This window comes from Bos grunniens, chromosome 5 (assembly GCF_055505025.1).
Source record: "Bos grunniens cultivar Pamir isolate PY7600 chromosome 5, Bosgru_T2T1.0, whole genome shotgun sequence".
In the NCBI taxonomy this organism is placed as follows: Eukaryota; Metazoa; Chordata; class Mammalia; order Artiodactyla; family Bovidae; genus Bos; species Bos grunniens.
The window spans coordinates 107,504,652-107,520,225 of record NC_141169.1 but is presented as its reverse complement, the minus strand read 5'-3'; the positions used below and the strand labels follow the sequence as shown (position 1 = coordinate 107,520,225).

The 15,574-nt window shown below is 52.1% G+C and overlaps 1 protein-coding gene and 1 long non-coding RNA gene across 3 annotated transcripts in view; one reads left to right on the top strand and one right to left on the bottom strand.

The window, feature by feature from the left end:
* Positions 1-15,574, bottom strand: part of CRACR2A (calcium release activated channel regulator 2A) — a 156,575-nt gene that overhangs the window by 109,418 nt on the left and 31,583 nt on the right. Inside the window, exon 1 of one of the 2 annotated variants that reach the window (XM_086404261.1) lies at positions 9,715-9,925. The exons of the other annotated variant lie outside the window; for it this stretch is intronic. The gene's annotated coding sequence lies outside the window, so the exon portion shown is untranslated. Of the gene's footprint in view, positions 1-9,714; positions 9,926-15,574 lie in introns of those variants that run through there. 2 annotated transcript variants of the gene reach the window in all.
* LOC147372951 (uncharacterized) lies at positions 9,163-12,789 on the top strand. Its single transcript, XR_015164922.1, has 2 exons — positions 9,163-9,364; positions 12,411-12,789. It is a non-coding gene; the product is annotated as an uncharacterized LOC147372951 (long non-coding RNA).

Sequence of the window (15,574 nt, the reverse complement as noted above, 5' to 3'; positions counted from 1 at the left end):
TCCTAAGAGCCGGGCTTTGCTGTGTGAGTGCTGAATTTGAATTGATTCTACCTCAACCGGCTATGGGACCCAGAGCTTCTCAGCTCCTTGCTTCTAAATGAAGGGTGATAACAATAGCCCCGTCTCGCAGCCCAGGGCTTCGTACATGGGAGACACTCAGGGAATGAGAGATGATGGAATCGACACAAGTTAAGTCCACGGGAGTCTGACCACATACATCCATACTCCCTGACTCCCACCATCTTCCATTCCTTCTTATCCACGGTTACACCTGATCTCCACAGCCCTGGACAAATATTGGCAAAGGGAGGGTGGGAGCTCTGAACAGCAGGACAGACTGAGGACTGTTTCTTAAAGATGATCAAGCCTCAGAGTCCCAGTAGATTTGGGGGTGTCTCCAGCTCGCTCTGGATGGAAGCAGAGTCCAGGATCACTGAGGTCCCAGGCAGCCCCGACCCTTCCCACTGCCACCCGAGGGTCTTGCTATGGTGGCTGGAAAGTTCTGGAATATAGGACATTGGCCAAGCCTCAGGGCCCTAACTAGACTGTGCAGCCACCTTGTTGACAAAAAGCCCTGAGTTTGGGAAAGATTGAAGATAAAAAGAGAAGGGGCGGAAGAGGATGAGACGGTTAGAGAGCATCACCAACTCAATGAACATGAATTTGAGCAAACTCTGGGAGACGGGGAAGGACAGGGAAGCCTGGGGTTCTGCCATCCATGGGGTCGCAGAGTCAGACACGACTTAGTGACTGAACAGCAACCGAGGCCTGTGCCCACGTCACATGGAGCTGTTGTGCTGACCTGGGAAGCAAATGTTAATTGAGCCCAATCTGATGAATGGATGGAAACCACTGGACTGTAAAAAATATAAGCTTATTGTTGTTCATTCACAAAGTCATGTCTGACTCTTTGTGATCCTATGCACTGCAGCACACCAGGCTCCTCTGTCCATGGAATTCTCCAGGCAAGAATACTAGAGTCGGTTGCCATCTCCTTCTCCAGGGGATCTTCCCAACCCAAGGATCGAACGAAGGTCTCCCAAATTACTGGCAGATTCTTTACCATCTGAGCCACCAGGGCAGCCACCTGGCTTCTCCTTTCTGACGTCTGTTTTGTCTGGCTTTCCTGGTGGATAACGTGGTATGAAAAGTCTAAGTCTCTGAGAGTGAGTCTGCCTGCTTTCCCCTGCAGCCCCACAGCACCTTCTTCGGGGTTCTAAACACTGCCTCCTTCCTAACGGAGCCTGGCCATGTGACGCACACCTACACCCACACATGTTCTAGAAACCCCCAGAGCAGACACTCGTGTGTCCAAGCAGGGCGAGCTGTGCTTGACTCCCTATGACACCTGTATCTACAGGAAAGATGAGAGTTCAGAGGATCTAGAAGAGCCTCCTGGCTCCTCACAGCTTTAGATGGTGAGCCGAGTCAGCAGAGGCCAGCCGGTGGAAGAGGTCACCCATAGAAATACGGGGAGGGTCAAGGCACATCTTATAGTCCAGCCAGGACCTCCTTGGTTCAATTTCTATGCAGTCTGGTCCTCAGACACTGCCTACTAAGATGGACTGAATGACCCTCACGGAACATCCTTCCAGAACCCTGCCATCCCCACCTGCTGAATTCTGCCATCCTTTCAAGCCCAGCTCTGTTCTCGCCTACCTACTTAAGCTTTCTGCAAAGGCCCTTTCCTTCTAGAGAACATAGAGTCTGTCCTACTCCCTTGACAGGGTCACTTATGCTGACGGAAGAAGTCCTATGGGCTTTGTTCTCTCTCCCAGTACAAAGCACTGCACACAGTAGGTGCTCAAGCATTTTGCTTTTGTGTTTTGGAGGTTTTTTGAGGGTTGGGCATTAGCATTCCATAAAACCACATTGATTTAGTCCCTACCATGTTAGGAAATTCAGATGTGGTGTGTGGAATAACCTGATTGCTATTCAGTACAAATTAGAGCTTTTTATTCTATTTCTAATCCCAGTAAATGGGGCTTGTGCGTTAAAAAAAATATTTTTAGTTTGCAATGTATGATTACATAATGGAGGCCGAGTCATTTTTTTTTTTCATTAACATTCATCTTCCTTAGCAGTTCCTTTCTGGGTCTTTGTTTTTGACTCGAGCTGCGGTTCAATGTATTAAAATTGCATTCCTTATAAAGGAGTTCCATAGCAGATGTTTTAACTGGCCCTCCCCACGCCTGTATTTCCAGCCGGCCTGCGCCTGGGGCAACTCACCTAGTGGGGAGTCAGGGGATCCTGCACCCATTCTACAAGTCTGTTAACTAATCTCTGGAATCCAGCAGGGCCCCCCACCTACCAGGGCAGCTCTTTGCAGGGAGCCCGTGTTGGGTGGAAGGAGCATCAGTGTGGTGAAGTGTCCCTTGGGGAGGTGTCTGTACCAGAACTAGATGTATGAACTCAGATGACCTATTTAACCTCTAGGAGCCTCAGTTTCCTCATCTGTAAAATGGGGATGCTAAGTCCTAGAAAAAGTGCCTGACACACTGCAGGCATTTAATACCTTGTCTTATTTGCAGACTTCCTGTGGGAGTCTATTCCTTGCTGTTTTTCCAGCTGTCATCATCCTCAGAGTTATATCACATCTACCGAAGCCAGAACCCTGAGCCCCAAGCAAAAATGCACCTCCAAAATCTAAGAATAGGGCAACACAGCAGGGACTAGTGTAGCTCATGGAGAGGGTAACGACAAGCAACAAGAAACACGCCAGAGACCAGGGCGCGTATCCACAGAAAACCATGATCCAAAAAGATACACACACCCCTATGTGGATAGCACTATTCACAATGGCCAAGACTCGAGGCAGCCTAAATGCCCACTGACAGTGAGTAGATAAAAAAAAGATGCGGTGTGTATATATATATATTCTTTACCGACTGAGCTACCAGGGTAGCCCGCATGGTCCATAATTAAGCTATTTTCAAACCAGTCCTATTTGGCTAAAGGCTCCAGTTGAGAATCCCAATGGAAGATAGTTCATCTATTACAGACCCAAACCCGTGCAGGTTCTAAAAGCCCTCTAAAGCAGATGCTGATGTGGGAGTTGGGGTTGGCTGTGCTTGGTTCTACACGACGATGGTGGAGGAAGATCAGAGTCCAGAATCAAAACCTGGCTCTGAAATCCTGTGCCTTTGGGTGTGTCAACTCTGACACTGCTTCCTCGTCTTTGAAAAGGGTGATAATGATAATAATCCCCTACAGGAGGGCTGGGAGAAACATAGTAGACAGTGAAAGAAAAGAAAATGAAGTCACTCAGTCGTGTCCGACTCTTGTGACCCTACCACGCTCCTCCATCCATGGGATTTTCCAGGCAAGAGTACTGGAGTGGGTTGCCATTTCCTTCTCCAGAGGATCTTCCCAACCCAGGGATCAAACCCAGGTCTCCCGCATTGTAGGCAGACACTTTACCATCTGAGCCACCAGGGAAGTGCTTAACGCAGAACCCAGCCCCAAGGAGGGCGGTCTCACAGGAGCCCATTGGCTGAAGCAGAGAATTAAAGAACCAGAAAGTGACAGGAATCAGCAGCATAAAGACTGCCCAAGTGCAGAGGGCATCGGATGGCAAGGGGGCTGTGTGGAGGGAGGCTGAGACACAGTGAGACTGGGGCCTCCCTGGAGTCAAGGTCAAGATCAAACCCGAGCAGCTGGGCAGATGAAGACATTCCTGGGATGGTGTTGGTGGGGGTGGTTACGTAGCACTGTGAATGTCTGATGCTACTGAGCTGTACCCTTAGGAAGGGTTAAAAGTGTAAACTTTATGTCAAGTATATTTTACTCCGATGAAAAAAGACCGAGTTACCAAAAAAATTAAAAAACAAGACAATACCCTAAAACCCAACAGTCAGCCCACTGAAGACACTAAACCGAAAGCAGCACAGAGATCAGGGTCCCCTCGTTCTGTGGGATGTTGCGGGGGCGCCAGACCCCCGCACCCAAGGCCTGGCAAGTCTAGACCTCCATGGAGTGGAGCTGACTTTCCTCAGAATGCCCACGGAACCCAAGCTCCCGAACGCTTGAAAACCCAAGGCCACCAGAGGCCACAGCAGCAGAGCAAGATCACAAGGTTCGTGTGCAGAGCAGTGTCTCTCTTGATGGTTCCTCCCCAGTCATTTCTGACATGATCGAGATGAAACAGAAGGAAACATCCAAGAACCCCCTCTTCTTCACCCTGTGTCCTCATCTGGGGACGGTGGTGTTTCTCTCTCGTTCAGAAAACCCTTGCCTTCAGGAAGAAAGCCTCGAACTTTCCATCCTGCTCAGGTCATAGAAAAAGGACCTTCAGCAAACCACCACTTCCTTCCCTCCCCAGAGAGAAACAAACCCCGGCTGGAGAAGTCTCTCTGGCCAGTATCTGGAACACCCTTGGCCATGACCTCACTCATGTTCCCCAGAGGGCGTGGCAGGCTGGTGCCACCAAAGGTCTGTCTCCATACCCCCAGGGACCTATGACTGCAAAAGCCCCCAGCCTGGGCCTGACAGGCTGGGGCCCAAGGGGGTTACCCAGCTGCCTATTTCTGGGCTGTCAGTCAATAGCAGCCCCAGGGGCAGCTCCTCAGTAGAAAGCTCTGCTGGAAAATGGACAGGGTGAGTTGGTGAAGCAGACCTCACCCTAAGGGATCCCACCCAGCAGCATGCCTCTGTCCACTATGCTCGGTCCGATCACAGATCCCCTCCCCTTCTACACTGCCCACTGTCCTCTCTGCCCAAGTCTAGCCCTCCTCCAGGCTCAATTCCATCCCACTTCCTCTGCTCCCCTGCAGGTGCTCATAGCATTGCTCATCACTGAAGATCATCATTCCCAGGGACCGGGATGCTGGCTGGCTGTGGTCTCTCTTCTTAAACCAGATCCCTGGGGACCTTTGGGCTTCCAAGTCACACTAGCAGTAAAGAACCCATCTGCCAATGCAGGAGACATAAGGTTTGAGGGTTCAATCCCTGGATTGGGAAGATCCCCTGGAGGAGGGCATGTAACCCACTCCAGTGGTCCTGCCTGGAGAATCTCTTGGACACAGGAACCTGGAGTTCTATGGTCCACAGGGTTGCAAAGAGTTGGACATAATTGAAGCGACTTAGCATGCATGCATGGGGACCCTTAGCTGGCACAGATCAGATCAGATCAGTCACTCAGTTGTATCCGACTCTTTGCGACCCCATGAATCGCAGCACGCCAGGCCTCCCTGTCCATCACCAACTCCCGGAGTTCACCCAGACTCACGTCCATCGAGTCAGTGATGCCATCCAGCCATCTCATCCTCTGTCGTCCCCTTCTCCTCTTGCCCCCAGTCCCTCCCAGCATCAGTCTTTTCCAATGAGTCAACTCTTCGCATGAGTTGGCACAGCCAGGGCTCAATAAGTATAGATGTCAATTAAGTGAGTGGTTCTATCCCTTCCCTTTGAGGAATTTCGGCCCAACACTGGCACCCTGGCAGGGACCCTCTAGACAGCAGGACTCAAGAACACACTCAGTGGGCAAAGCCACCATGACCAGCAGGGGACGTGAGCCGTGGCCATAGAGCCTTTCACACCCTGAACTCACCCGGGATGGACGAGCTGGCCATCATTCCTATCTCACTGAAGAGGGAAGGAGCTCAAGCTTAGAGGCTGAATTCCCAGGACACATGACGGGTTACAGTCAGAACTGTTTTTGGCACTCAGCATCTCTAGGGGCAGGGAGGGGTTGAGCCAGTGGCCCCGGGGCCAGCCTGAGTGGGTTCAAACCCCAGCTCAGCTTTTTAGGAGCTGTGTGATCTCAGGCAAGTTACTCCAGCTCTTGGAGCCTTGAGTTTCTCATCTGTAACACACACATCTGTAATGTGTGTGTTAGTTGCTCAGTTGTCTCCGACTCTTTGCAACCCCATGCCTGCCAGGCTCCTCTATCCATGGGATTTCCTAGGCAAGAATACTGGAGTGGGTTGCCATTTCCTTCTCCAGGGGATCTTCCCAACCCAGGGATCAAACCTGGGTCTCCTGTATTGCAGGGAGACACTACTGTCTGAGCCACCAGGGACAGGACCAAATGTGGAGCCGAGACTGATGCATTTCTGTGCATCCAGCCTCAAGGTGCAGTGGGAAGGGGTTCCTGACATTCTGCATTGGATCAGGGTGGGGCTGCAGGAAGCTGGTCTACCTCCCCACCCTTCCCTCAGCACCCATGCAACCTTCCAAGCCAGCAGGCAAGGGTGTATGTTTCTGCAGCTTCCATGTGGCAAAGCTCCATCCATCCATCAGATCCCGGAGCTCAACACAGAATAGCCTCTTAAGTAAACAAAGAGGAAACCAGCCAATTGCCCAGGTAATAGGAGATTTTCCTCCTGTCTGCACTGGTAATTGAGCCATTGGAGCCAGCCCCCAACCTCCACTGGTGCTGCTGTGAGTTGGAAAGGGAGTTTAGGAGGCTGTCTGGCCAAAGATACACGTGCAGGTCCAGAAGGTGGTGTCCACCACACTGGAACCTGGATCTAGAAGGCGGGTGTCCACTGCGCTGGACCCTGGGTCCGGTAGGGCTCAGCACACCCACAGTGTGTTCACTAAGTCTCGCCCACCTTACCTGTCCCCTTGGCCCAGCAGGACACGGAGCTGCCCAGACCCAGGGGCCCCGGGAACAGACAATCGGGCAACGCCAACCAGCCACAAGGCTGCTCTATAATGCGAACAAGGGGCCTTCAGCACAGGCTCCGTGGGTTCAGAGGCCCTTGGAATCTGAGCCCCGTGGGACACCCATCTGCTCCTGCCTCCCTGCAGCCTCCATGCTGGAGGGTCTGACTCCAGAACCCTCACCACCCCGTGACTGCCACACCCCCGCATCGGCCTTGCCAGCCTGACCAGGATGTGTCAACAAACGGGCGGGGGAGAAAGAACCGCTGGCATTTCTGAGAAACCAGGGCTGGGAGCCAAAACAAACCGTCGAAGGGAAGGCAACTTCTCCTGAAGAAAGTGTCACAAAAGAAAAAACATATCCCTCAAGCTGAGAGAAACCCCTGAAGGTCATTCTGTGCCCCCAGACAGAGTAGGTTTTGGAACCTACCCCCGACACTGGCCTACAAGAGGGTCTTCCTGCGTCTGACCCAGTGCATCCAGCCCAATGACCTTGTCTGAATGGACAAAGCAGTTACAATCCAAGAAAGAGGCAGAAGGGAGATCAGCCTGAAGCAGGTGCAGAGGCCCCTGAGGACAGAACCTACAGGTCTCCCACCCCATCACGCGACGCAACCACAGGTGAAATCACGCGAAGTCAACCTTTGAAGGGGAGGGGCAAGATAGGGGCAGGGGACTCAGAGGGCAAACTACAAGGTGTAAAATAAATATGCTACAAGGATATATTGCACAGCACAGGGAATATAGCCAATATCTTACAATAACTTTACGTGGAGTATACTCCATAAAAATTTGAATCACTTAGTGGACACTTGAAACTAATACTTTAAATCAACTATACTTCAAGGGTTTTTAATGTTCTGTGTTTTGATTGTGCTGGCAATTATGAGTGTGTACATGTGTCAAAGATCATTAAACCAAACGTTTACATAAATAAGCTGGTTCACTTCATTGTACAGCAGAAACTAACATGATATTGTAAAGCAATTATATCGCTAAGCTGTGTCCAACTCATTGCAACCTCATGGACTGTAGACCGTCAGGGCTGTCCATGGGCCAGACAAGAATACTGGAGTGGGTTGCCATTTCCTTCTCCAGGGGATCTTCCCAACCCAGGTGTTGAACCCGCATCTCCTGCATCTCCTGCATTGGCAGGTGGATTCTTTACCACTTGAGCCACCTGGGAAGCTCCCAAAGCAATGATACTCCAATAAAATAAATAAATAAACCTAAGCACCGTCTAGCAAATCCCCCCAAAAAATAAATAAATAAATCCGGCTTTGAGAACAGCAGGGAAGGGAGACAAGGCCTAAAACATCACGTCTGCTGAAGCTGTTGGTGGGTCCACTCCTGACCACATCGCCCACTGCGCTTTCCCTGGCGGTCCCCAGACACATCCCTCTCCCTAACTCTACCGTGATGTCCCTCCCCTCAAATGCACTGACCCAGCTTCCTCCTCAAGGCGCAGTGAAGTGCCACCTCCAGGGGGCCACCCAATCCACTCCTTACAGAGGTGACCCCTCCTGCCAACTTCCCAAGACTTGGGCATTCATCACCCTTTCCAGTCAGTACCAAGCAGCAAGGGGACCTCAGAGGGCAGACACAGTCCTCCTTTATCCCTCAAACCTATGGGCAGAGCAGTTCTGATGGGCAGACACCACCTGACCCTGCATGCTAATGCCACCCAGAGCGGGGCACAAACTCTGGACCCTCCAACTAAAATTTCAGTTCTGTACAGAATACACTGCCCCAGTTTTATGTCCCTCAGCCCACACCTTGATGAAAAGATTCGTGGATACCTGCTGGTTTCTTCCAGAGGCAGGGAACTCACTACCTCATGAGTTAGGCTCTTCTCCTGGGCTCTGATCTCCCCGGGGACTCCCACCCCTAGGCCCTTCCTGCCCTCTGGAGCCACTAATTCATCCAGGGTTCTTCCAGGATTGGCTCTCAACAAGGTCACTGTGTTGACCAGGGACAGACATATGGAACAGAGGGCTTTCCCACCTGCTGGAGTGTATGTACGCACACACACACGTACACACACGTCCACACACATCCACACACACCTAAGCCAGAGGGTTTTTGCACCTGCTGGAGTGGGCTTCCCAGGTGGAGTTAGTGGGAAAAAACCCACCTTCCAATGCAGGAGACAAAGACACTGGTTCGATCCCTGGGTGGGGAAGATCCCCTGGAGGAGGGCACGGCAACCCACTCCAGTATTCTTGCCTGAAGAACCCCATGAACAGAGGAGCCTGGCGGGCTACAGTCCATGGGGTCGCAAAGAGTCTGACATGACTGAAGCGACTTAGCAAACATGTAGCATGGAGTGTATATATGCACACACACACATGTACCTATGTATACACATGCTCATACGCATGGCATACACATGCCCACACAGACACATACATGTGCACACACACAGGCACACACACCCAGGCCAGAGGCAGCCAAGTCTGGCTGAGTCACGCAGCCAGACCACAGCTCAAGCGCGGCCAGGGAGGAAGTGACGCCCCATTTCCTGACCGTCCTCTGCTCTGAGAGGTTCTCTTCTGTCTCTTTGTCTTTCTGACTCCGTCCCTCCCAGGGCTTTGCTTCTACTCAGAACAATAGCCTGCTGCATCCTGGCCCCACGGCATGGGCTCCCGGCAGCCCTGAGCCCCAGGAGAGGACTTAGGGCTTCTAGACCTGCCGTCCTGGACAAGGCAGCTCACGGCTCTGAACCTCGGTCTCCTCATCCTTGAAACGAAGAGGCTGGGTATGACGACAGGGCCCTTGAGGTCCCTTCTGATCTCAGCCCCGGGGCTTCTGGCCCTCCTCCAGTCCCCACGGGGTTCAGAGTATCAGAGGGGCCAGGATCAGGCCTGGGGACGGGGCTGGGGAGCCCAGCTGCTTCCTGGGCACATGCCTCCCTCGGAACTCCATGTGCTGCACACATTCCCTGCCCCTCTCGGCGGGGCACCCAGCAGGAAGCACCACCACCCAGCAGACGGCCAGGCAGAGGGGCCTGGAGCACCCACCTGCTCCACACCTCCCTCTCCCCTCCCCTTGCCCTCCTCCCCTTCCCTTCCCCCCTCTCTGCCCCCTCCCTCCCCGCTCCAGACCTACCTTGCACCTGCAGCTACCTCCTTCTCGGTCCCCAAGCGACACCACCGCAGGCCCACAGCTTTCAGGCTCTGCCTGACCCCCCTGGCCCCAGCAGCTGGACTGTCCCCCAGCGGCAGAGGTGGGAGTGGTGCCAGGAGCCACTGCCCTCTAGGAGCCCTCCAGGATCTGCCTGCGCGTGTGGGGCCAGCTGGCAGCAACCTCTGACTGCCCTGAGGGGGAGCCTGGGTGGTGAGGGCGGGGCTGAAGTGGCCTGCCTGACTGGTTGGGCTTCCTGGGCCCCTCTGTTCCGGAGTCCTGGAGGCCTGCTGTCCCATTCCAGGATGTTTCCAGGACTTTCTGTAGAGGTGTACATCCGTCCTGGGCCTTGCCCTCAGACTGGAAGAAGATGCAGACTAGGGGGGGGTGTGTGTGTGTGTGCTCAGTCATGTCCCACTCTTTTGAGACCCCATGGACAGCCCGCCAGGCTCCTCTGTCCATAGAACTCTTCAGGCAAGAATATTGGAGTGGGTTGCCATGGCGTCCCCCACGGGATCTTCCCCACCCAGGGATCAAACCTGCATCTCCTGCATGTCTCCCTGAAAACCTGCACCATCCAGGCCCACCCCCAGCTGGTATCTCTGGGGGCTTTGTCCTTTATAGTAATACTTCTCTACCTCTTCTGTATACTCTACTGTGGGCATGAGTGCTTGTGTAATAGAAAGCATCCAATTAATAAAGCCTTAAATATTAATAAAGCTTCAAAGGCCTCCCGAGGCAGTGGGGTTGAAGGATGACCCTGACCCTGTACACGAGACCGTCCGTGCACACGAGCTAACTTTCCAGCCTCACAGCCTCTCCAAAAACACCCACACGCAGCCCCGCTCTGCACACTGGCTGCTGCCACCTGCCAGCTGCTGACACTCTTGCTTTGCTTGGAGTCCACGTTCCCATCCCTCTCTGCTTGCAAAATCCTACTCAGCCATCCTGGCCCCACCGAAATGCTCCCTTCCCAGGGAATCCATGCCCAGACACTGGCCCCAGCAGAACTCCCAGCCCCTTCCTGGTGAACCCCTTCCTGGTTCCCTTGCTGGTTTGTGGATTAGCATCCTCTATCTCCCCCCATTTCTGCTCTCCTCCCCTCCACACTCAGCCCTGTTCCAGGAGGGACAGAAGTAAACACTTACTGAGATGCTGTCATAAATTGCTATGTGCTGTACTTGCTTTGGGGCTTTGCAGGTGGCTCATTGGTAAAGAACCCACCTGCCAATGCAGGAGACGGGAGTTCGATCCCTGGGTCAGGAAGATCCCCCGGAGGAGAAAATGGCAACCTAGTTTTGCCTGGGAAATCTCACGGACAGAGGAGCCTGGCGGGCTACGGTCCACAGGGTCACAAAGAGTTGGACACGACTGAGCAACTGAACACCCACGCATGTATTGCTTCTCCATGAAACCTGGATACCACTGACTCCCCCACCCTACCTCACACCCAAGCAGCAGGGTTGCCCCAAAGCCCTGGCCACCAGAGGTTCAGAGGGCGGTCAGGCCTCCCTCGCCCTCCTTCTGATGTCCCCACCCCGTCACTGGGCTTCTGCATCCCTATTACGTGGCATGCCTGCTTGCATCAGCCCCAAGGTCAAAGACGGTTGTGTCCATCTCTGAGTCTCGGTGCCACTCCAGCACACAGATTGAGGGCTGGTGGTTCAGAGAGCAGAGCCGGCTGCACGGGTGGCCTGCCCTCCTCCCAGCCCCTTATCATCAGCATCTGAGGATTGGAAGGGCTCTTGCAGATCACATGATGTGAAATCTACCCATCCCCATCTTACAGAAGAGAAAACTGAGGCCAGAGAGATCGGGGGCATCAGAGGGAGCAAGGTGTGGGAGGAAGGTGGGCAGGGCTCCTGGGACACCAGCCCTGCTTTCTTGGTGATGCAGGAAAGCAGGGAAAGCCTGGAGAGGTGGGGAGACCCTGCTCGGGTAGGGGCACTTAGGCCCGAGTACTGTGGATGGGGAGAGCAGTCAGTGGGCTTGCAGGGCACATTTCCAGGGAGGGGTGTTCCCCTCTTCCTGAGCACCCCCCTCTAATCCTCACAGCCTTCTCCTGGCATCTTTGTGTTCTCTTGCCCATGAGCTGCTCTCAACTGTAATGAGAGGCCAGCTCCTCGGGCGTGGCACCCAGGGGAACAGTGTGGAGACATTCCCTGTTCCAGTACAGGAATTTCCTGCTGGCCTTTCTTCCTTATTATGAGCGGCTATGATTACAGAGTTTCCAACAGGTGGAGGCCAACAAAATAAACAGACCTTTCAATATTGACTCTCGGGCTCCACAGAAGGCTATCATCTGTCCTGCCTTCCAGAGCCTCGCCAGCAAAGGTGAAACCAAACAAGAGGGTCAGAGCTTGAGAGCGCTGGGCATGCTGCCCACGAAGCAGACTCCAGAAGCGGTGGCCCTGGGTTTCCACACTGTCCATCTTTCTCCTCCTGGATCAGCTGGACTTGGGGGGAAAAGAGACATTTTCTCTAAGATCGCAGGGCCCAATTCAGGTTGCAGGCTCACTTCTGGGCTTGAAAAAGAAAAGAAGGGAGGGAAATAAAGCCTCCTTGGGGATGCCTCTGAAAGCCACATGCTTCCTCTAGAGAACTTACAAACCTAGAGTCCTTTAGAGCAGGACAAGTAAGATTTCACTTCCTTGTGAGCCATGACTTTTTACTCTCTCCAGCAGCAAGAATGGACTTCATCACTCAGACGGTGTCATGGTTAAAGAACTGGAAGAGAACTAAAAGCAGTACCAACCCCATGATCGTAGATGATGTAACTATGGTCCAGGATGACTTGACCAAAGACGTGGGGACGGGATTCCTCCTGGGCTCCGCTGCAGGACTGTGTCCGGTCCCCAAGTCTTGAAAGTAGCCTCTGAGGGACTTCCCTGGTGGCCCAATGGCTGAGACACTACACTCTCAAGGCAGGGGGCCTGGGTTCGATCCCTGGTCAGGGAAGTATTACTAGATCCCGCATACTGCGACTAGAGAGCCCACATGGTTCACTGAAGAGCCTGCATGCCTAAACCTAGACCAGGTATAGCCAAATGGATGAATAAATGCTGTCTCTCCATTGTGTACATGAACCGCAACTTAGATATAGTCTATTAACACGGATAAATGGAATCCAGAAAGATGGTACTGACGGACATATTCGCAGGGCAGCGGGCATAGAGAACAGTCTTGTCGGGGGAGGGGAGAGTGGGACACACTGAGAAAGCAGCACGGAAGCATACACACTACCGTATGTAAAACAGAGAGCCAGTGGGAATTTGCGGTGTGATGCAGGGAGCTCAACATAGTGCTCTGTGACAACCCAGAGCGGGTGGCATGGGGTGGGGGGTGGGAGGGAGGTTCCAGAGGGAAGGGACATACATATATACCTATGGCTGATTCATGTTGCTGTATGGCAGGAGCCAACACAATATTGTAAGGCAATTCGCCTCCAATTAAAAATAAATTTAAAAAAAATTTTTTTAAGTGGCCTCTGAGAGACAGAGTGCCTGGTACCACCTTGTCTGACATACTACTGTCTTCTATCAGGAATTTCTGAATCCCAAGTTTAGAGAGCAGAGAAGGAAAATGCACCATATGATCAAGGCCACTCCCTAAAGGATGGTAGAAGCTGTATCATTATTTCTGCTAAAAAAAAATTTAAGACTCTACAATGAGTAATATATGGCTCCCCAAATACAGGAAAATACAGACAGAATGAGCTCCTTTGGGCGTGATGAAATTCATGTTTTATATCTACTATTTTTTTCCTTATAGAATGTTTGAGAAAGGAAAGTTCAGACCTTTTGGCCCCTAATTTCACCTTATCGGGTGCACATGCTGCTGCTAAGTCGCTTCAGTCGTGTCCAACTCTGTGCGACCCCATAGATGGCAGCCCACCAGGTTCCCCCGTCCCTGGGATTCTCCAGGCAAGAACATTGGAGTGGGTTGTCATTTCCTTCTCCAATGCATGAAAGTGAAAAGTGAAAGTGAAGTCGCTCAGTCGTGTCCGACTCCCAGTGACCCTATGGACTGCAGCCCACCAGGCTCCTCCATCCATGGGATTTTCCAGGCAAGAGTAAACCCAACCCCAGTGCCCTGGCTGTTGATGTAATAAATAAGGAAATAAGAAACTCTACTCCATAGAAGGCTTTCCAACCTAGAGTTTTGTGGCATCAATCAGATTCTAAGCATAATGAGTACGAAGCAAATCTGTTGCCAGTGAGGTTACGAGACGGCTCCAAATTATTTCTGTCTTCCACCATCCAAAGTTTGTTAGCAGCATCATCATTTTGGGAAGATGTTTTGTTTGGGTGCGGGAAAAGAAGCTTGATTTTTCTAAGCTGGTGTTCTCAACCAAGAATAGATTTTAGACATCAAAAATGATACCAGCTGACAATTTGGAATTTGAGAGGATAAAAGCTGAATGACCTATTTTTTAAAGCGATAGTCATCTCTTGACCCATTAGAAAAGAGAGAATAAGAGACAACCGCCTAACACTGTTTTAAGAAAAACAACACAGAGGCTGTAAAACAGCTCACTCGACAGTGACTAAAGATCAGAACTGTCGTGGGATTTTGCTACTGAGTCAAGAGGTTGCAAGTCCTCCTAAGTTCTGTGGACCTCCTCAGTAATGACTCTGGCCTCCCCACAGTCTCTTTTCCCGGTTTATGCCCTGAGCTCAGGTTTTCTCACCTCTTTCTGGGCGACACCCTTGACTTTATACTTTTATTTTCTCCTGCACCCAATACTCCCTGCAAAGGATGGCCAGATGATGACTAAGGCAAAGCACAGTCTAGACTGCCCCTTCTCCGCACACACACGCACACACACACACACACACGCACACACCTTCCATGGACACCCCTTCTGTGTTTTCAGAATAAAATCCAAAACCTTTAGTGAGTGTGCTCAGTCGTGTCTAATTCTTTTCGACCCTTTGGACTATAGCCAGCCCAGCTCCTCTGTCCATGGGATTTTTCAGGCAAGAATACTGGAGTGGGTTGCCATTTCCTCCTCCAGGGGATCTTCCCAACCCAGGGATCAAACCCACATCTCCTGTGTCTCCTGCCTTGGCAGGCAGATTCTTTACCACTGAGCCATGGGGGAAACCTTTAGCCTGGCCTTCAAAGCCCTCGGCACCTGAGAGTCTGCTTCCTGCAGCTCACCCACAGCAGGCCGTTGAGAGCGCCTTGTTGGGACTCCAGCCACAATGTTGTGCTAACTTTGCTTTCCCGCTCAAAGGGCCCTCCCTACTGTCTCCAACCAAAGTCCAGGGCCAGATCCAGCCCTCAAAGGACGGCCTTGCCCTCATCTCAGAACTGGGAGGAGCATCCTTGCCCCGCCTGGACTCCCAACCACATCTCTCAGAGACTTGATCACCCCGCTGCCTTAGAGCCAGTAATTTGCGGAGTCAGTGCCAGGGAGGGGAAGGGGATAGAGAGGCAGAAAGAACTAACTCTCACTGTGAGCAAGCTGGGAAGTCTCTCTGATCTCATCTCCTCATCTGTCAAATGTCCTTAAAGAAGGACTGACCCGATGAAGTTGCCTTAGGTCGGGGGTAAACGCGATAATTCACATAGATAGCACCTAGTCCACAGCCTGGGACTAAGTCAGGGCTCACAGTGGTAGAATGGCAGAACATACGAGAGAGAGAGAGAGAGAGAGAGAGAGAGAGAGGGAGACAAAGGAAGAAAGGCAGGGTTGGGGTGGAGGCGGAGGCAGAGAGAAAAGAGGAGGGAAGGGGAGGGGAGAGAAGGAAGAAAAAGCAATCAACGACCTTCTTTTTCTACCAGAGTCAAAGAAACTTGCTACTCCATAGAAGAAAATATACACATACATAACCTTCCT